This window comes from Schistocerca cancellata, chromosome 7, assembly GCF_023864275.1.
Source record: "Schistocerca cancellata isolate TAMUIC-IGC-003103 chromosome 7, iqSchCanc2.1, whole genome shotgun sequence".
Taxonomy (NCBI): domain Eukaryota; kingdom Metazoa; phylum Arthropoda; class Insecta; order Orthoptera; family Acrididae; genus Schistocerca; species Schistocerca cancellata.
This window is the reverse complement of record NC_064632.1, coordinates 320,730,208-320,753,469: the sequence shown is the minus strand read 5'-3', so window position 1 is coordinate 320,753,469 and position 23,262 is coordinate 320,730,208. Positions and strand designations below refer to the sequence as shown.

The 23,262-nt window shown below is 42.3% G+C and overlaps 2 non-coding genes across 2 annotated transcripts; one reads left to right on the top strand and one right to left on the bottom strand.

Moving 5' to 3' along the window:
• Positions 1–1,982: 1,982 nt before the first annotated feature.
• On the top strand, positions 1,983–2,055 carry Trnav-cac (transfer RNA valine (anticodon CAC)). The gene has a single exon. It is a non-coding gene; the product is annotated as a tRNA-Val (tRNA).
• Positions 2,056–19,880: 17,825 nt separating this feature from the next.
• Trnai-uau (transfer RNA isoleucine (anticodon UAU)) lies at positions 19,881–19,953 on the bottom strand. The gene has a single exon. It is a non-coding gene; the product is annotated as a tRNA-Ile (tRNA).
• Between the last annotated feature and the right edge of the window lie 3,309 nt (positions 19,954–23,262).

Sequence of the window (23,262 nt, the reverse complement as noted above, 5' to 3'; positions counted from 1 at the left end):
TGGAGTATAACATACCTCATTCTTCACCTTTTTTGTGCTACGATAAGTGCATTTTCCGCTGATTCCCTTCTTTCCCGTCCCACAGCAGGCCATGTTACTCGTATGAAAAGAATGATGTGGTTCAGTAAAATCTAGATAGTTTACTTACGTGAAATTGAAATGATGCAAAACACATTTGGCGTTTCAGTCCGTATTTTACGTGCACAAGAATCTTGCATATGCTTCAGCACTACAACATAGGGTTCCCAGAGCCATTATAATGATAACGGAGGGTTTTTACATGTTTTTCAGTGCTCCGTCACTTTATAAACCACATTTTCACCACACACTGGACTTTACGTGCGTATTTCACGTGTGCAAGTGAGGTAACTTGAACCTCTGTATCTCGGAAACGGATAAAGATATGAAGAAAATTTTCGAGGATGTTCGAGATCAGGATCTTAGGGATGTATCATAAAATTTACAGCCATTGGCTGTGCACGGCCGTCTTCGAATCCGCGTTTTTAAGATTTTCTTAGAAACCGAGCAGGCACTAAATGATGCCTGCATGAGCCCCTTAAGGGGTGTAGGACGTCAAACGGGCCGACTAGGAGCAGGAGAGCCACCTCAGGACATTTTAATTTCCACTGTTTATACTTATACAAATAAATTCATAAAACTTTGTCAGCATGACCAGGAAGGATTCAGGATTCACACTCATAGCAGTGGAAGCTCAAAATCATAACAAAATAATATTTTCTTACATGTGGAATTTCATCATTTTTTCCGCTTACTATTGGCTGCATTTGTTGCTATAGGTACATTTTTCTTCACAAGTAAAAGAGATTCTTTGATGAATTTTGCACAGCATGCAAACCATACTTACAGCTGCATGAAACTCTAGAATTTTCTAAATCTATAAAAACTGTGGTAAAAATTGAGATAATTAACTACAAAATTTGATTTTTTTCTAAACATAAAGTTTAAAACGTAACAGCTCATTCATTTTTTCATAAATTAAATAGATTCTAGAGTTTCATACACCTGTAAGTATGGTTTGTACCCTGTGCAAAATTCATCGAACAGTCTCTCTCTTACTTATGAAGAAAAGTGTACCTCTAGCAACAAATGCAGCCAATAGTAAGTGAAAAAATGATGAAATTTCATATGTAAAAAAATTTACTTTGTTATGTTTTTGAACTTCCACTGCTATTAGTGTGAATCTTGAATCCTTCTTAGTCATACTGACAAAGTTTTATGAATTTATTTGTAAAAATATAGGCACTGAAAATTAAAATCTCCTGTGGTCCCTCTCCTGCTCCAAGTCGGCCCATTTGACGTCCTACACCCCTTAAGGTGCACATAGATAACATATAATGGAAAAAGAACCAACCGATTTACTCCATTTGTCTAAGCTGGAGGAAGTGTGTAACATTCAACATTGGGCCTTGTACCGAATGATAGTTATAGTAACGCAATCCTTCTGTCGGGTATACAAATGGTCCCTAGCCAAAGGGCTATCCAAAACAGTTGACCCTTCCTTTCCACCACCAATAGAACCCGATGTATGACCCCTGGAAAAATCCCGTGTATCTTAATATACAAGAGGTACTCGAGGATTGAGCTAGTTCTCAGCTTTAAGATGTTGATGTTAGATGTAACTAAAGTTTCACTCTGTAAGCCTAATGAATGCGCTATCCATGAGGAATTCTTTATTTGGCGTGAAACCACCTTCGTCCTACAAAACAAAAATGTAAAACATCGTCGCAAACAGCGCGGATAAGACACCATAGAACACTGACGAACAGTGTGTGTGTTGCGGGATGGGGCGGGGAGGAAAGGGTGGGGCAAGCTACCATTGCACGTCTGTGGCTGTTTCCGAGGCGACGTCTCCGGCAAGCTCTACCACTGACGTCAGAATCCGGTTCAGGCAGGTGTGGAAGGGGAGAGAAAGCGTTGGAAAGGACCCACCTTTATCTTGTCGGAAGAGGTTGCTTTCAACTGTTTCCGTAGTGTAGTGGTTATCACGTGCGCCTCACACGCGCAAGGTCCCCGGTTCGATCCCGGGCGGAAACACTATTATTTTTTTAATATTAGGAATAGTAGCGCGTTATTAAGAATAAAAAAAACTCCACAAGGCAATTTAGATTAGCAGAAAACAGCGTAAAAGTTACTAGATGCTTGTTTTTTCTTCTCCCGCTTGCGTTTTCGCAGTTGATGTGCGATTCATGAGAGTAATATTTTCACAATTTTATTTTAATTATTTGTTTTTTATTTATGTATCAGCTTCCGTGGAACCATGCGAGCGAAAGCTATTTGCTCATGGAGCGAGTCGATGCGTAGTTTACAGAACACTGATTAGAAAATCTATAGAGAAAGAGCGTAAAAAGTACGAAATTGTGAGAAAATGTGTTAATAAAAGGCACATAACTCCAAGAAATCCTGTACAGAATAGGAGACAGAAGGGAACTTTCAACTTGTATTTGAATGCTTGGGGTTTATCACACAATTTTTTTTCAGTTCTGCTGGAAAATGCAACCTGCTGAATACTGCACAGCTTTTGTACAGCGCTTAAGGAACTGTTACCTACGCGTGTATCGTATTTACGTTTGTTTCTCACTGAATAAATGTTGCAGTCGGGTTTTGATGGGCTGATGCTGCCAACATCAAGTTCCATGTTGGAATCTCATATGTACAAGGATGGCAGATTAAGAATTCCAAGGCACCTGAACTGAGAACTACACGCAATTGGCAAGCTAACACATCACATCTATCTGACCGCCTTCCTCTGGCCTAAGAATATTCTCGGTGAGTCCACGTGGTCGTTCCAGAATATGGCACCGTACCAGATAAGAGAGTAAAGCAAGTAAAACAAACAAACCTTCGTGCTTCAGGGTCAGAAACAGTGGAGATCAGTCTCATAGTGGAGGTACGAGCTTTTCACAGGCTGCGACATTGTCGCGAATAAAACAGTGACCCGTATATCCAATAAGTTTCCTTTAATTTTCTTCTATGGTCACAAAATTTTTGTTAACAGATTACCGGTTTCGGTCTATAATGACCATCATCAGATTTGTTTCATAAAAACGAAGTCCTTATGTACTGCAGTCACGATTCCACTATGGCTGCAGTACATTAGGACTTTGTTTTTATAATACAAATCTGATGATGGCCATTATAGACCGAAACCGGTAATCTGTTAACAAAAAGTTTGTGACCATGGACGTAAATTAAAAGAAACTTATTGAAGGTACGAGCATTCAGTTTCTGCAAGAGATCTTCAACGTGATATTTCCAGAATCTCTTCAGTCTGCCGTCAGTGCAAGGAATTTAAAGTGGGTTTGACCGCCTTGAGATAATAATTTTCGCATTCCCTATTGTTCTTTATCAGAAAAGCAGCAGTTCGTGGTCTTGTGGTTAGCACTGCTGACTCTCGAATCTCGATCAGGGGTCTCCAGTTTTGATTTACGACCAGGTCGGGTATTTTCTCCGCTCGGGACTGGATGAGTGTATGTTTCCCTCATCATCTTTTCGTTATCATCGACACTCAAGTCGCCGAAATGACGTCAACTAAACCGACTTGCACAAGGCGGACGAAACCCCCGAAAGAGAACTCCCGGCCAAAAACGCCATACGCACATATAATTTTTTTTTTTTTTACATGAACTGTTGCAGAATCAAAACACATAAATGTTTTAAACATGTTGCGGCCATTTCTAATGCACTCAAAAACTGATGTTAGTCTTGACCACATTCTTTATTAATTCTGTCCTGTCTTACGTGTTCCAGCTATACTCCATCCTCAGAGGGTCTACAAGACAAATACACGAAAAGTTATAGGTGAAAATACATTAATGCAGTTAAATAAAGTGTAAAACGTAAAAACGGGAGAAGCAAGTCCTAATGTTTCACTATTTATCGTCAGCTGTTCATCATCTGTTGTATTTCTACTTTAATACGTATCTTTTATTTTATATTTTGTTATACACGGATGCTTGTATCTGCAAGATTATTACATAACTAAATACGTATCCCGTCATTTTCCTTGCACCTTTACAGTTAGGTTTTATCCTATGGTCTACATTTCCAGTATAGCGATTATAACTTTACATACAACGATGAGCCAAAACATTATGACCACCTACTTAATAGCGTATTGTACACCTTTGGAACGCGATATAGCACCGATTCTGCATTTCATGGATTCGATAAGTCATTGGTAGGCTTCTGCAGGTATCTGGCACCAGATGTCTGCGAGCGTATATTACGAGCCAGTGGTTCGTGGATGAGGTGTTGGCGCCGGATAGCGTCCCAGATGTATTCCATCGGTTTCACACCAGGCCAGTTTGGTGCAAAAGGCATCAACATCAGTTCAGTATCACTCTCTTTTAACCACTGTAGCACTTGGCTGGCCTTGTAAGAGTCCGGAACCGCGCTGCTGCTACAGTCGCAGGTTCGAATCCTGCCTCGGGCGTGGATGTGTGTGATGTCGTTAGGTTAGTTAGGTTTAAGTAGTTCTAAGTCTAGGGGACTGATGACCTCAGATGTTAAGTACCATAGTGCTTACAGCCACTTGAACTATCTGAGCCTTGTGAGACGAACAGTTATCCTGCTGGAAGATAACATCGCTGTCGGCGAAAACTTTAAGCATGAAGGGATGCGGGTGGTGCGCGAAAATTTTCACATAGTCCTAAATCATCATAATGCTTTCGGTTACTACTAATGGAGAGCTGCATCAAACCAGTCTCAGGACTGAAGACCATAATAACAACAATACTACTACAGGCCCCATAGAAGCTGAGGTGAATTTCCCCCTAGCATCCGACCAGGCGACAAGTTTCCATTGATATACGCTCCAAGCTCGATGATCTTCTGTTCACTACAGTCGTAATCGACGCTGTCGCTGGCAACACGGGAGTACTTAAGTGCCATCTGGTGCGGAGCCTCATGTTCAACAATGTCCGCAGAACGGTTGTCTTTGAAACACTTTTGTCCGCGCCAGCAATGTACTCTGTCGTCAAATCTGCCACAGATTGCCGCATATCTCGCTTTACGGAACGGGCAAGACTCGCACCTCTATGGCCTGTAATGGGGCGATGACTTCCAGTAACGTGTCGTCTACTAGTGGAATTCACCGTCCTTCAACCTCTTTCCACAGACACTCACAGCAGTCCCAGGCTCCGGACAGTAACAGTCTGCCCCTTGCCAAAGTCGCTCATGCCGGCGGATGTCCTCATTTGTGGCCGGTATCGTCGCTAGAAAGATTCCCCATACGTCTCTCCTCCGCTTATATACACTACTGGCCATTAAAATTGCTACATCAAGAAGAAATGCAGACGATAAACGAGTATTCATTGGACAAATATATTATACTGGAACTGACATCTGATTATTTTTTCACGCAATTTGGGTGCATAGATACTGAGAAATCATTACCCAGAACAACCACCTCTGCTCGTAATAACGGCATTGATACGCCTGGGCATTGACTCAAACAGAGCTTGGATGGCGTGTACAGGTACAGCTGCCCATGCAGCTTCAACATGATACCACAGTTCATCAAGAACACTGACTGGCGTATTGTGACGAGCCAGTTGCTCGGCCACCACTGACCAGACGTTTTCATTTGGTGAGAGATCTGGAGAATGTGCTGGCCAGGACAGCAGTCGAACATTTTCTGTATCCAGAAAGGCCCGTACAGGACCTGCAACATGCGGTCGTGCGTTATCCTGCTGAAATGTAGGGTTTCGCAGGGATCGAATGAAGGGTAGAGGCACGGGTCGTAACACATCTGAAATGTAATGTCCACTGTTCAAAGTGCCGTAAGTGCGAACAAGAGGTGACCGAGACGTGTAACCAATGGCACCTCATACCATCATTCCGGGTGATAAGCCAGTATAGCGATGACGAATACACGCTTCCAATGTGCGTTCACCGCGATGTCGCCAAACACGGATGCGACCATCATGGTACTGTAAACAGAACCTGGATTCAACCGAAAAAATGACGTTTTGCCGTTCGTGCACTCAGGTTCGTCGTTGAGTACACCTTCGCAGTGGCTCCTGTCTGTGATGCAGTGTCAAGGGTGACCGCAGCCATGGTCTCCGAGCTGATAGTCCATGCTGCTGCAAACGTCGTCGAACTGTTCGTGCAGATGGTTGTTGTCTTGCAAACGTCCCCATCTGTTGACTCATGGATTGAGACGTGGCTGCACGATCCGTTACAGCCATGCGAATAAGATACCTGTCATCTCGACTGCTAGTGAAACGAGGCCATTGGGATCCAGCACGGCGTTGCGTATTACCCTCCTGAACCCACAGATTCGATATTCTGCTAACAGTCATTGGATCTCGATCAACGCGAGCAGCAATGTCGAGATACGATAAACCGCAATCGCGATAGGCTACAATCCGACCTTTATCAAAGTCGGAAACGTGATAGTACGCATTTCTCCCCCTTACACGAGGCATCACAATAGCGTTTCACCAGGTAACGCTGGTCAACTGCTGTTTGTGTATGAGAAATAGGTTGGAAACTTTCGTCGTGTCAGCACGTTGTAGGGTGTCGTTACCTGCGCCAGCCTTGTGTGAATGCTCTGAAAAGCTAATCATTTGCATATCACAGCATCTTGTTCGTGTCGGTTAAATATCGCGTCTTTAGCACGTCATCTTCGTGGTGTAGTAATTTTAATAGCCAGTGGTGTACTTTCCTCGCCGCGTCAAATACCCGCAGCGCTACCAGGTGGCATTCACTCTCGTGGCACGCAGTGTTGTGGATCATCAGTGTATGCGCATTTTTTGATACTAAATTAAGCATCTTTTGTAATTTGCTTGATTGAACTGCTACATCTTCACAGACTGTATTTTCATCATTATACACTGACGCCATCTTGTGTTCACAATTTTTGCCAAAGTCCTTGCATCATGTGGATATCTGTTAAATAATAAACAGGTCAATAATATCAGAAACTGTGTGCGCCTTGATGCAAAACACCTTGTTATTTCTTTACTTATTTATTTCCTAAACTAGTTTCGGCGATAAATATCAACATCATCAGTGTTTTTTTTTTAAATCTAAAACATTCAGGAAATAGCATAGTTCTACCAACACATTAATACATTATTACATTTTTACTGTTCGTTTTTTGAAATACAGTTTTCTATGAATACTTTCATACTACCGTATTTATTGTATGTTATGGTATGTTTCTGACAATTATTGTCGGTGTTTGCGACATATTTTCTGTTCTTTCTTCTGTTGATGTAAAAAAATTTTCATTTAAACTACTTTATATTAATGAACGGTGTCAATACTTCTGTGTCTCAAAGTGTAGAAAAAAAAACACTTCATAACCGCCATATAGTGCTGCCATCTGGCGGTCTCCTTTACCTAATACTTTTGAAAGGGTACAGTACCGCCTGACATTGAAAATAGGTACAACATACTTCATTATGCTTGTCAGAACAACATATTTTTTGTAAAAATAACTCAATTTCAATTAATACAGCGAAGTCGGATACCAGTGTGGGAAAGAATGACAATTTATTTATTTAATTGATCACATGTGCACTCCCACAAAATAAATCCCTACATCCAGTTTGGTGAGATCTGTGAAATGAATGAACATATGGTCGTCTGCTATCCGCAGATAGTGAATGTGAATATATGATCATCTTTAAGACGTTCTTTTGGTCACCTTTGGTGGAACCAAAGAGATGAAACCTACCGGAGCTTTGAGCATCTGAAATGTGGCTGACCAATACGGTAGCAAGGTGCTCCCCCACTTCGGCAGAGGTGCGAGAGGACCTGAAGAACGGCCATGTTTCAACACTCTGCCGCTGGATCTAGTGTTGGTAAGACCTGTCTTAGGTGTGCTCCGTAAAGACAAAAGAGTGGAGACATGGTATGCATGTGAAATACTTAAGAGTAGTTTGGAATAATAATTTCTCTATTTCAGGAACTTTTGTGGGGGGAATTAAATGTCAGGCAGGTAATATTAAGGGGATCGTAGTAATCTTCGGAAGTGACCAACGGTCACAATGAAACCACGTGTAGCAATAAGTTGAAATACTTCGGAGTGCTTAAGTTAAGCTGAATTACTAGCGTGTGTACTATAAGTTGGAAATATTTAAGAAATGGCGTGTGCAGGACTTGAAATTAGAGACGAGTACTTCCACGTGGTGAGTACTGTGTGAGTCTAAATCTGTGTATGAGACAAAGGATAAAGAGAAGTACTCGTCCATGGTATCAGTTGAGGATATGAATATGTTCTTAATATTACTTTGCATGTTATGTTTCCGTGTGACGCTTGATTCAAACTATAATACTCTGAGAGAGAAGCAAGGTGAGTCAGCCGTCTATCCAGCAACGCCATTTGGCTTGCATTGCACAGGAAGACGTGCATATATCGTCCAGAGTTCGTAGTAGGAAAGAAAAGTTACGAAGTGGGGCAGTGTCGTGTGAAACTGGGATGAATTTTAATTGAAGTGGGAAAGCTGAAAGTGATGTGATTATAATGTTGTGACTATTCCTTATGTTGTATTCCATGTTGCAGTGTGGTGTATTTCATGAAATTTAAGTATGTGTGGTTTGCATGGGAGAGTAGCAAGGTAGTTTCAGAGGTAGTGGGTTATGCATGTTCCTGTTGTACCGCTCGGTCTGGAGGAAAGTTTCGTGATGATGGTTGTGAGAGTCGAAGTGTGAGATATAGAAAAAGGTCCAGCATCCTATCCATAAAGTGCTCTGTAGCATTAAATAATAACGAGACCATAAGATAGAGAATCACCAATGTAAAGCCATGCCCACTGGGCGGAATTTCTAATGTGTTATTGTTGTAGGTTATGGAATTTGTGTGTTTAGGTTATAGAATTTATCGGAATAAATAAGATAGTGAAAAGAAAAAGATTTGTGGCCTTTTCCTTCGAATTGTATGTTGTCATGATATCCAGAATTTATAATATGTGCGCCATTCATATTCAGTGCGATGGCCACGTGTTGATCAAAGCCGTTAAATAAGAAAGAAAATGTGGTATTGCCAGTGCGTAGTGAACAGTCAGAGTTCTGTAAATTACTGATAGTAAGATGTGCGTTTCCGTTGCGTAATATTCATACAGGAGGGTAATTTGTAACTTAATTGTGAGTACGAGAGTTCATGTTACTCGATAAATAAGAATGAATCCACTCGCTTGGCAGACCACTCATTTTGCAGGCCTGACTGCTTGATGGCACAGTATGAGCAAGGCATGTGGGTGCCTCTCACTTTGACGTGTACAGTTAGTTTGTACTTAAATGTCATTACATAATATAGACCACATATTTTGTATCGATGATAGTTTAGTTCTTAGTTAGGATGTATTACATATATTTTGGTGAGTTGTTCTTTGTTTTTTACGTTGGACATTTCACGTAGTTTTATCAGTGTTTTCACTAAATGTCTGCTTCTTGCGATTTTTTCATGTACATTTTATGTAACTGTACCAATGTACACTCCTGGAAATGGAAAAAAGAGCACATTGACACCGGTGTATCAGACCCACCATACTTGCTCCGGACACTGCGAGAGGGCTGTACAAGCAATGATCACACGCACGGCACAGCGGACACACCAGGAACTGCGGTGTTGGCCGTCGAATGGCGCTAGCTGCGCAGCATTTGTGCACCGCCGCCGTCAGTGTCAGCCAGTTTGCCGTGGCATACGGAGCTCCATCGCAGTCTTTAACACTGGTAGCATGCCGCGACAGCGTGGACGTGAACCGTATGTGCAGTTGACGGACTTTGAGCGAGGGCGTATAGTGGGCATGCGGGAGGCCGGTTGGACGTACCGCCGAATTGCTCAACACGTGGGGCGTGAGGTCTCCACAGTACATCGATGTTGTCGCCAGTGGTCGGCGGAAGGTGCACGTGCCCGTCGACCTGGGACCGGACCGCAGCGACGCACGGATGCACGCCAAGACCGTAGGATCCTATGCAGTGTCGTAGGGGACCGCACCGCCACTTCCCAGCCAATTAGGGACACTGTTGCTCCTGGGGTATCGGCGAGGACCATTCGCAACCGTCTCCATGAAGCTGGGCTACGGTCCCGCACACCGTTAGGCCGTCTTCCGCTCACGCCCCAACATCGTGCAGCCCGCCTCCAGTGGTGTCGCGACAGGCGTGAATGGAGGGACGAATGGAGACGTGTCGTCTTCAGCGATGAGAGTCGCTTCTGCCTTGGTGCCAATGATGGCCGTATGCGTGTTTGGCGCCGTGCAGGTGAGCGCCACAATCAGGACTGCATACGACCGAGGCACACAGGGCCAACACCCGGCATCATGGTGTGGGGAGCGATCACCTACACGGGCCGTACACCACTGGTGATCGTCGAGGGGACACTGAATAGTGCACGGTACATCCAAATCGTCATCGAACCCATCGTTCTACCATTCCTAGACCGGCAAGGGAACTTGCTGTTCCAACAGGACAATGCACGTCCGCATGTATCCCGTGCCACCCAACGTGCTCTAGAAGGTGTAAGTCAACTACCCTGGCCAGCAAGATCTCCGGATCTGTCCCCCATTGAGAATGTTTGGGACTGGATGAAGCGTCGTCTCACGCGGTCTGCACGTCCAGCACGAACGCTGGTCCAACTGAGGCGCCAGGTGGAAATGGCATGGCAAGCCGTTCCACAGGACTACATCCAGCATCTCTACGATCGTCTCCATGGGAGAATAGCAGCCTGCATTGCTGCGAAAGGTGGATATACACTGTAGTAGTGCCGACATTGTGCATCCTCTGTTGCCTGTGTCTATGTGCCTGTGGTTCTGTCAGTGTGATCATGTGATGTATCTGACCCCAGGAATGTGTCAATAAAGTTTCCCCTTCCTGGGACAATGAATTCACGGTGTTCTTATTTCAATTTCCAGGAGTGTATTTTTCACTGATGCCTTTTCATGTATTTCACTTGTAGTGTTTTTGCGAATGGCGTAAGGCCGAAATGCGTAAAGCGGTATAAAATTAGTAAATACAGTGGTCAGTGCCAATATCAGTTTGTGGCAATCAATGCAGAGACATTGTATTGGAACACAAATGAAGCATATTCAGTCAGTTCTGTGAACTAGGTGATAATGTTAAGCCAAACTCTTATTTGATGGGAAAAGTAAGTGTGTGCAATGTTAGAAGATGGCGTCATGGGTCTTACGAAGAATCCAAGGAGAGTCGCAGACAGGCTAGTGTTTTTTATACAGTTCCTGATGACGAAGGCGGACATTTTCAAGTTCGCAAAAAAACCTTTCTGGAAATACACAAAATTACCAGGCGAAGAGTGGAAACCTTAACAAAAGCAAAAAATCGTGGTAATGTTACCTACATTGAACGTAGGGCAAATAAAAACACTGCTGATGTAAAACGCATTGTTGAACATATCAAAAGTTTCCCCAAGCATGAAAGCCATTACACAAGAGTTAAAAGTTTTCTTCTATTTTTAAGCCAAGATTTAAATTAGAGCAGGATGTATGAGGCTTTTGTTACGCTCTATCCAAACACAAACATTAGATATTTGTACTAAAAAAAGTATTGAAGGAACACTTTCCAAAACTGAGATTTCACTGCCCATGGAAAGGTACCTGTAGCACATGTGATCCGCTTAAAAGTAAAATGTTGAATGACTCAACCAATAGAGCTGTACATCGTACTTCACTAGAATTTCATCATAGACGCGCTGAAAAAGCTAGAGAACAGATGAAGCGTGATCATGCATATTCTACCACTCCTACAAATGATACATGCACAGTTCCATAGATTTACAACAGGTTTTCTCTTTTCCAACATTGTCACACTGCCAAATGTATTATTTAAGTCAACTTTCTTGTTATAATTTGGGATTGCATATGGCAGATAATAACAGAGGTTTTATGTTTCTTTGTCGTCCGCAGCTCGTGGTCGTGCGGTAGCGTTCTCGCTTCCCACGGCCGGGTTCGCGGGTTCGATTCCCGGCGGGAACAGGGATTTTTTCTGTCTCATGATGACTGGGTGTTGTGTGATGTCCTTAGGTTAGTTAGGTTTATAAGTAGTTCTGAGTTATAGGGGACTGATGACCATAGATGTTAAGTCCCATAGTGCTCAGAGCCAGCCGTTTCTTTATCACGAGGGAATGATTGGCAGGGGAGGCAACGAAATAGCGAGCTGTGCGTTAAGAGGGATTAAAAGTAAAATCACCCAGAAAAAAGTTAACATTGTGGTATGACAACAGCTGCGGTCAAAAAAAAAATAATATTGTTCCTATGGATATATTTGGTCTGTAATGATTTTTTTGATGAAGTTCATCACAAGTATGTCACAAACGAACGTATTCAATAAAGTTGTGAAGATTGTAACCATAAAAGGCTCAGATCTACCCCAGCTTGAATTAACAGCCAGATTGAAAACTGAGAAGAAGGAAGACTTAAAAAAGATGATACCTTATCTCAAACAACAAAACAAACTGTTTTACCGTAATCTGACTGACTAAACACAGCAGCTGTTTATAACCTGTAACATTGTAATTTTTTTTTATAAAATAGTGGCTCATTAACACAAAATATAACTTTTTAAACTTTGTAAAAGACATTTATTTTGAAATAAAACTTGAATGAAAACAGTATCGTTCTTGATTTTGTCTTTGTTCGTTAACTAGTTTGTTTGCTAACACAACACTTCTGTAGGCCTAACTGACATTTCGTAATAATATAGTTATTACAGAAATACTGTAAACACTAGTTCCCAGATTTTTATAATAGTTAAATTATTATTATTATCCTTCCCACACCCCTTTATTTACAGATATAAGTGATAGATTAGCCCGGTTTTTATGTTAGAGAGGTGCGCACATAGCCCTGTTATTGTTTTGTGCCATCAACAATTTTGGTTGTTGTTAAATGTTTTACAGTAACTTCACTTTAAAAAACGTTTGTAGATTAACTGTCTTCAATTGTTAGGCTGTAGAAAATAAAGATACCAAAAAGGAATGCTTTCTGGAGGTTTTTTGCGATTTCCTCAAAACAGCAGTTGTGGCACTTACCACAGATTTTATGATTAGTCGACAATTATGCAATCCAAATTGCACAAATCTTCATGATTAGAGTTATGAAGTGGATGGTCCCTCACACAAAGAGTGGCTGCCAAATTATCTGTTTGCTTCACTGTAATCCTTTCGCATTTCACCCGCCGTGTCAGTTTCCATATTATTGACGTCGTCATGTGCTGCTTATTTATCTTCGCTTACCAGAACAACATTGGTTATTATATTGGCTATTACTTCTTCGATTAACACATCTCTGCGCCAATATTAATTTCCAATTTCTTTTACGTAATCTTTGGTTATTTGTTTCATGTTATTTAAATTAATGGAATAAATTTTTTCTGCAGTTTTCAGTTTCACTGTATTCCAGGTTAGTTCTACAGGTATCACAATGGAGACTCAGAACAGTAAATTCCTTACTCTTCAAAACGTCACCTACTTTAAAAACAGGGTTTGGCTTATAACAGAACACAATTTATAGAAGCTCGTTCCTCATTAAGATCGATTAAAAACTAATTTTGTTCTGTACGAACCATTCCATCATCCCTTCTTGCTGGGTGCAGTAGTGAGGGATTTATTTGTCTGAACAGTATGAAATGGTACATTATCAAGAACAACAATAATACAAGCTGGGATGTTATGAATCAATTTCTCTTCCAAGCATTTGCGATAATTATCCACATTCATAACATCGTCATAAACTTGCGATATAGGTTTAGAATCATAAATTAACTCTGCTCTCTCTGTGGAACTCATTGCTCCTCTATCTAGACAACAATATTTCTGATTGCTCCCAAGCATTTTGACTGTTCAGATTGGATGTCTGCATTTTTAAACGAAATATCATTTCTTTCAGCTTCCTCTTTCCCACTAAAAATTTGTCTCAGTTTCTGAAATTATAAGTAGCTTTCTCAACATTGGGATTTCCTACTTCTGCTTATAACACTCCAAAAATTTCCTCGAAAAATTTCTCTGTCGAAGTCATCTAGAGAAACCACTTTTCAAGAAACGCTATTGTTTTCTAGGAGTTTTCCCCCAGTTTCTACAGATTTCCTGTGCTTTCAAAACGTGTTCCACTGTTGTTTCTGACTTTCCTACCATTTCCGCCACTTGCAAGATTGTTTTATGTAGAGGTATAATTACCTGATTCTGCTTTTTTCTTCCTTACACAACTGCAAAATTTCGAATTTAAGCTCATTTTCACTTGAATGTCCACTTTCGTGACACCTTGCTCTGTTTTTCACTATCAGGGGGTATCCATGACAACCCTGCACTGCTGACTAGATTTCGCGAGGGCACGCTGAACCACTAGATAGCATATGACAACAGAACCGAAGGCATTCACAGCGAAATATGTTTTCCTTAGCCGGTACTGCACTTACTTACTGTAACGTCACCGCATGTTTCCGATAACGGCCAGTGACATTACCAATAATCGATATGCAAAAGTACGCAATAGAAATGAAGAGTGGTTGAATCAACAGGTACCTTTCTAGCACGTTTCCTATTCGATGCCTGAGCAGATTCAAAACCCCCAGGCGTGTTTTGAAGACATTGAAATCATCCCCAATAAGTTCCCAGAGTTCAACGACAAAATTCCCAATTGTCTTGCCGTGTTGGATGCATCGCTCCCCGTCCGATCACCAAAATGCGTTCCCCGAGTTCAACGGCACCCCCTAACGGTCTTGCCACGTCGGAAGTATCAATTCGCGTCCGATCACCAAAATGCGTTCCCAGAGTTCAACGACACTATCCTCAACAGTGTTGTCACGTCGGAAGCATCAGCTCGCGTCCGATTACCAAAATGCATTCCTAGAGTTCAACGACACTGTCCCAACGGTCTTGCCACGTTGTATGCATCGATTTCCGTCCGATCACCAAAGTAAAGCAACGTTTGGCCCTGTTACTACTTGAATGGGTGATCGTCTGGGGAAAATCGGATGCCATAGGCTGAAATGATACCCAAGTCACCGAAATGGCGTCTAATTGAAAGACTTTGCGGCGGTATCGCAGACTACGTCTCAGTCACACAGTGTACGATAAGCGTCCGCACTAGCTTTGGCCACGGTAATTATTCACACATGGTAACACGTTAATGAACAGATGCAATTGCGCTGATCGAATTATTCAACAATATTTGTATCCACTCAGCTCAAGTAATCTCTCACCTCCGTTCTGTGTCAATTATATCTTCGAGAGATAAAACGTTAACTAGTAGTAGATTATTTACGCTGTCTGCTCGTGGACACAATGTCTGTCACCTTTCAGGAGAAATTTTCATGCAAATCCTAACCTCTACGAATCAGAGACACAAACTCTTCTAATATCATTTATGAGCAATACTTATGTCCATCTCGTAGAAATTCTCGTAATCTATATTCAGTCTTTCTTCCGTTGTTATAGTTGCTGAAGATGACATACTCTATACCAGATCAGTAAAGAACTCAAGCACCTCTACCTCCATGAGTGCAGCCAACACAGTACTGTCTCTGCCTTCACGTAATGTTGAATTATTTAAAGGGTATTCCTCGTGACTATAACTCTCAGTCAGAATATTGTCACTTCACAAAGGTCAATATCTAACATAAATTTTCACTTTTGGTAAACAGTACTTTTCAAAGTCATTACACATCGTGGTAATTTCCTGTAACCAAACTATCACTCAATCCTTCAGATTAAATCCTCGTTTCAGCTAGATGGGGTAGTAGTTTCTTCAAAGTAAATACATACTTTGAAAATAAAATTCACAACTCAAGGCTACACATTTCCAGCATCAAATCCGGCTTGATATTTTATTTCACTACAGTAGCGCCCTAATACAGATGGCCAGTTATATCGAACATTCACATTGACATGCAGTGTTCGTGGCTGCATACTAACACAAACTGACTTCGTTTTACAAGCAGCACATTTTTCATTTCAGGAACAACATAATTTCATACTTTTAATACTATCCACAGAGAAAGGCCTCAATGACGACGGCTGCTTCTCACGCTGCATGGCTGCCGGTTGAGTGACAATATCGTCCAGCTTCTTAGCTTTCAGCAGTCGTGTAAGGAACTCCGTCGCGCTTTTTTATTTATTTATTTTTGCGACCATGGAACAAACACAAACAAATCACACAGTATTTTGTGACAGAAGACACCTTATTCTACACATTATTAACATCACTTCCCATACATCAAGTTTGCACTCTCTGTTCGAAACAGAAGACGTAAATGAGGCCAGGCAAAAGTTAGAGATGTGTGCGTCTGTAGAAAGATAGATGCGCGAATCATATAACAGTTACCACTGTCATACATTGGCAGAAGATTTTGCCAGGACTCCGAGAAAATTCTGGTCCTATGTAAAATCTATAAGTGGCTCGAAGGCTTCTATCCTGTCACTCGTTGAGCAGGCTGCTGTACGGTGAAATAAAGCAAAAGGAAAGCTGAAGTTTTAAATTTCACTTTTAAGAAATCGTTCACGCCAGAAAACTGTACAAAAATAGCATCGCTTTCCCATCGCACAGATCCCCCTTGTGGAGGACATAGGAACAGGCGTCCCTGGCGTAAACAACTGAAAGAGTTGAAACCAAACAAGTCGCCAGGTCTGGATGGAATCCAATTCGATTTTACAATGAGTACCTACGGCACTGGCCGCGTACTTAGTTTGCATATATGGCGAATATCTCACCCAGTGCTAAGTTCCAAGAAACTGGAAAAGACCGTAGGTGACGCCTGTATGTAAAAAGAGTAAAAGAAGCGGATCTGGAAAATAGGCCAACAGACCTATCCTCGCTGCAGAATTCTTTAACATATACTCAGATCGAATATAATAGAGTTGCCTGAGATGGAAAAGCTTCTGTCCACAAATCAGCAGGGATTTAGACAGCATCGCTCTTGCAAAACTCAGCTTGCCCTTTTCTCACATGATATCCTCCGAATTATGGATGAAGGGCAACAAGCGGACTTCATATTCCTGGTTTCCGAAGAGCATTCGACTCAGTGCCTCACGACAGATCGTTAACGAAGGTACAAACATACGGAATAGATCCCCAGATATGTGAGTGGCTCGAAAACTCTTCAAGTTAAAGAACCCTTCATGTTGCCCTAGTGGCGAATGTTCGTCAGAGACAAGCTTCTCGCCAGGAGTGCCTCAGGAAAGTGTGACAGGACCACTGTTATTCTCAATACACATAAAATATCTAACGCACAGGGTGAGCAACAATCTGTGGCTCTTTGCTGATGATGTTTTGTATACAGCAAGTTGTTGTACTTGAGTGACTGCAGGACGGCGATGACTTGGCCAGCCGGCCGGTGTGGCCGTGCGGTTCTAGGCGCTACAGTCCGGAAAGGAGCGACCGCTACGGTCGCAGGTTCGAATCCTGCCTCGGGCATGGATGTGTGTGATGTCCTTAGGTTAGTTACGTTTAATCCGGCACGGTAACTCAGCGTGTTCGGTCAGAGGGTTAATAAAAAAAAACTGAGTTGGTGGATCAACGTCGAACTAGAAATGCGTGTCTTGCGACGTCCGCCCCGAGTAGAGACAACGAACAAAATGAGATTAATTAAAAATATATATATGCCGGCACGGTAGCTCAGCGTGTTCGGTCAGAGGACTAGCTGCCCTTTGTAAAAAAAAAAAAAAAAAAAAAAAAAAAAAAACTGAGTTAATGGATCAACAACAAAACTGAAACGGGTGTCTTTCGACGTCCGCCCAAAGCAGTTGCAACGAACGAAAACGAACAAAATGAGATTTAAAAAAAAATAGTTCTAAGTTCTAGCCGACTGATGACCTCATAAGTTAAGTCGCATAGTGCTCAGAGCCATTTGAACCATTTTTTTTTACTTGGCCAATATTTCTGATTGGTGTGATGATTGGCAGATAGCTATAAACGCAGGAAGAATGTAATGTATAGGGTGTTTCAGAAGAGATGGTCAGTACTTCATACATGGAAAGTACAGGCCAAAAGCAGCTAAAAAGCTCCAATAAACATGGGTCCATAAATCAACCATTGTCGAGATACACCACATTTTCTGTTGCGGTTCATCAGTGTCTAGGAACATGTGGAATCTCTGAACATTAAAGTAGGTGTTCAAATGTTGTCCATGCGTCTGATTGTCACATCGAACTCGTCTTTGAAATGTGTTGCGAATCCTCTCAGGCAGTCCTGGGGAATTCTATAAATACTGGAAGACTGTTTCAACCCACAAGCGTAATTCCCAAGAGAAAATGGTTCAAATGGCTCTGAGCACTATGGGACTCAACTGCTGAGGTCATTAGTCCCCTAGAACTTAGAACTAGTTAAACCTAACTAACCTAAGGACATCACAAACATCCATGCCCGAGGCAGGATTCGAACCTGCGACCGTAGCGGCCTTGCGGTTCCAGACTGCAGCGCCTTTAACCGCACGGCCACTTCGGCCGGCAATTCCCAAGAGAGTTGACCTCGGTAGAGTAGACCAGGCTTTTGACATGACCCCACACACAGAAATCCGTGGGATTTAAATCCGGAGACCTTGGCGGCAACAGCACAGGCCTCCTCTACTTACCCAATGTTGACCATACGTCCGGGTTAGAAGCCGCTGCACTCGTAAATGAAAATGTGCTGGAGAAACGTCGTGCATGAACCACATGTTCAGGCGTTGGTTGAGTGGGACATCGTCATGTACATCTGGAAGTACAGTCCGCAGTATCCGCATGTACTGCTGTCCGGTTAGTCTGTATGCTGTGGTAGTAAGTGTGGTCCATTTATTCAATGAATAACGCTGCTGATGGTGTGTTACATGTGTTGCATTAGGATTTGCACCGGCCCAAATGTGACAGTTATAGTAGTTAAATTACCATCACAGGTAAATGCACTTTCGTCCATGAACAGAATCCTGCTTGCAAACAGGCGATGTTGTTGCACCCATTGGCATAAATTCTCTCTACGAGGGAAGTCTCCACTGTTGTAGGCTTGCACTCGCAGGAGATGATACGGATAATCCTCCACACACTGCTGTGACTCAGGACACGCTATTGGGCAGGAATCCTTGTTGAAGTACTCGGACGTTCGTGAACAATGCGTGACACCCTTTTCTGAACATCGGACGTTCTGGATCTGGGTCGACCTTCTCGTACACAGTGTGTGAAATTCCCGGGTTCTCTAAGGTGTTGATCTAACAGCGTAAATGTACGCCTGTCGGGCTACCTGCGGACTGGCTATGGCTCTGAGCACTATGGGACTCAACTGCTGAGGTCATCAGTCCCCTAGAACTTAGAACTACTTAAACCTAACTAACCTAAGGACATCACACACATCCATGCCCGAGGCAGGATTCGAACCTGCGACCGTAGTTGTCGCGCGGTTCCAGACTGTAGCTCCTAGAACCGCTAGGCCGCTTCAGCCGGCCTGCGGACAGGAAAAGCTCCTTCATACAATTGTGCAGCCTCAAGGGCACACCATTCACTTTACCATACATGAAGTGCGTGTCAACGTACTCTTCATTAGTGTAATCTTTGTCCATGATGCCTCCACGTTCGTAACTGTTTGTGAGGCCGTTGGCACAGTGCACGGCGGGGGGAAAGGAAGTAGTTGCGCATGCGTAAACAAACAGATACTCGATCCCAAATCTTGAGATATCAACGTAAATACCACGGTAATCAAGGGCGTTTATAGTTGGTTCCCAACTCGAATTACTGCGATACCGCGGCTACGGTTGATTTGCGGACCCATGTTTGTTGGAGCTTAATAGCTACTTTTGGCCTGTACTTTCCACGTGTGAATTATTGACCATCACCACTATTTTGATCGTGCAGCCACTACGAATCAAAACACAAAGGAATTAATGACTTAAGCTGCCAGTGGGCATTGATTTAGATCAATAGGGAAACGTTGAGAATTAGTGCCAGACCGGGAATCGAACCCTGGTTTCCTGCTTATAATGCAGTTGCGCTGACCACTGCGCCATCCGGACACAGTGCTCATCGCAACTTCACGGAATATCCTAGCACGCTTCCTGTCAGACCCAAATTCTCAGTTTATCCATACACTACAGATGTTGTGCCCCTGCCCATTATCCTTATCATTGCGGCATTTCGCCGATTCCCGTACGAGTTCGAGCACGGTGTGCATCCGCATGGAATTGATTATTAGCCGTCCTCGCCTTAATTATGTGTGTGGTGTCTGCTCTTTGGATCCGTCAAGAGGCGCGCTAGGGTATTCCGTGAAGCTGCGATGACTACTGTGTCCGGATGGCGCAGCAGTCAGCGCATCTGCCTAGGAAGCAAGCGGCCCGGGTTCGAACCCTATTCTGGCACAAATTTCCAACTTTCCCCACTGATTTAGATCAATGCCTACTGGCAGCTAAGGTCTGTAATTCCTCTGAGTCTAGAAAAATGTAAGTTAATGGAAAACAATCCCGTAATTTTCGGAAACAGCATTAGTAGTCTGCTGCTTGACATAGTCACGTCAGCCATTAAATATCTAGGCCTATCGTGGCAAAGCCATATGGAGCGGAACGATCGTACGAGGTCGGTATTGGGGAAGGCGAACACTCGACTTCGGTTTCCTGAGAAAGATATAGGAAAGCATAAGCCATCTGCGAAGGAGGCTGTGGGCAGAATACTTGTGCGATACATTGTTGAATAATGCTCTTGTGTTTGGGATTCCCACCAAGTGGTATTAAGGGATGGTATCCAAGCAATTCACGAGCGTGTTGCTCGGTTTATTACCAGCAAGTTCGATAAATACAGAAACGCTCTATGAACTTAAATGGAAATCCTCTGGATAAAAAAAGACGTTCTTCTCGCGAATAATTATTGCGAACGTTTAGAGAGCTGATATTTTAGACAGACTGTAAAACTACCCTGCAGCCCCCAACATCAGAGTGAGTGCTGAAAAGTAATGCTTTCTAATTTTTTGTGTAAACACTCTTAAAGTTTTTTTTTAAAATAAACTTTATTAACATTCTACATCTAGCATGTCAACATATTTGCAGTCATCTGCCGCAAGAGAGCTCCGAATTGCAGCGTCTAACGTGGCAGTGTGTAACGTCACTATGTTGGTGAGTGAGTAACAGCGCGCTGTAATCGAGTCTCGAATGCGAAGCGTTCGCCTACACTTGGAGCCCTTCTGCTTCAGCATGACAATGTTTACATCTACATCTACATGGATACTCTGCAAATCACATTTAAGTGCCTGGCAGAGGGTTCATCGAACCACATTCACAGTTCTTTATTATTCCAATCTCGTATAGCGCGCGGAAAGAATGAACACCTATATCTTCCCGTACGATCTCTGATTTTCCTTATTTTATCATGAGGATCGTTCCTCCCTATGTAGATCGGTGTCAAAAAAATATTTTCGCATTCGGAAGTTGGTGATTCGAATTTCGTGAGAAGATTCCGTCTCAACGAAAACAGCCTTTCATTTAATGATGTCCAGGCCAAATGCTGTATCATTTCTGCGGCTCTCTCTCCCATATTTCGCGATAATACAAAACTTCCTGCCTTTCTTTGAACTTTTTCGATGTATTACGTCAGTCCTATCTGGTAGGATTCCACTCCGCGCAGCAGTATTCTAAAAGAGAACGGATAAGCGTAGTGTAGGCAGTTTCCTTAGTAGGTCTGTTTCATTTTCTAAGTATCCTGCCAATAAAACCCAGTCTTTGGTTAGTCTTCCCCACAACATTTTCTATGAGTTCCTTCCAATTTAAATTGTTCGTAATTGTAATACCTAAGATTAGACTGATTTATCGTGTAACCGAAGTTTAACGAGTTCCTTTTAGCACTCATGTGGATGACCTCACACTTTTCGTTATTTAGGGTCAACTGCCACTTTTTGCACCATTCCGATATTTCTTCAAAAACGTTTTGCAGTTTGTTTTGATCTTCTGATGACTTTATTAGTCGATAAAAGACAGCGTCATTTGCAAACAACCAAAGACGGCTGCTCAGATTGTCTTGCAAATCGTTTATATAGATAAGAAACAGCAAAGGGGCTATAACACTACCTTGGGGAGCGCCAGAAATCACTTCTGTTTTACTCGATGACTTTCCGTCAATTAGTACGAACTGTGACCACACACTCAGACCACAACGACCACTGCGACAGTTGCAACGATCCGACGCCTTGGGTTCACTGTCATCGATCATCCTCCACACAGACCGCACTTGGCCCCATCAGATTTTCGTCTATTTCCAGAACTTAAAAAGCACTTTCGAGGACTTCACTTTGATAGTGATATAATGCCGCAAGCAGAGTTAAGGTCGTGGCTCCGTCAACAGAGCAAAATATTTCACAGTGACTGTGTTAACCAAACTGGTCTCTCGTTCGGAGAAATGTGTTCGTCGGCGGAGTATGTATGTTGAGGAATAGATAACGAGACATGAAGAATAAAAGTGTAGCTCCTTAATAACGTGTGTAGTGTTTAAAAAACTGTAAGAATTTTCACATAAAATAACCGGAGACTTTACTTTTCAGCATGCTCTCTTAACTTGTAAAGATATTGTAAGCAGCTTCATTAGTATGATGTGCAGGACCAAACCTACTGTATGATAAGACCAATAAAAATTTTCATTTTAAGGATGTTTGTTTGGGAAAGCATCGTATTTGAACCAAATATAGGTTACATTTGCTTGGATGATACTTCCCTTTTGTTACATTATTTTTGCACAACCGTTCAAACTTATGTGCTTATAGTTATAATATTTTTATTCCTTAAATACTGATTTTTTCAGGAAAATGAATCTCAGCCTTATAATTTTTTGAAAAAAAAGAAACAGTTGTTTATAGTGATGTTAATAAACAGTGGTGAATATATTGATGATACCAGTCCTTCATTTTTCTTTATCTCGCCGATACATATAATCATATCCATCATTTTGATTTGCAGCTCCTTGTATTGGCCGTGTTTGCACGTCCAGCATATAATCATAAATTGTGTTGTAAAACTTGATACAATTAAACTGCCTTAAATGCTACTTAAGAGGCTTTTAAGACGAAAATTGCTCTATAACATACTTTTCGTGTGAGTTTTCACAATTTTTTACTGGTGGTGATGAGATGGGGGGCTTTCACATGACAAATCCACAGATTTGCATTGCATTCTTAAATATGGCCCTGATTATACGGTAAAAATAACATGAGAGAGGAATTGAGAACACGACTAAAGCAAAACGTTCGCTAAACAAAACACGCAATAAGCGTTACGTGAGCAAAAGCTGCGATACTGAATTGACGTCGTTTCGGATCTTTGGCGTCGTGTTTGCCAGACGTAATTAAT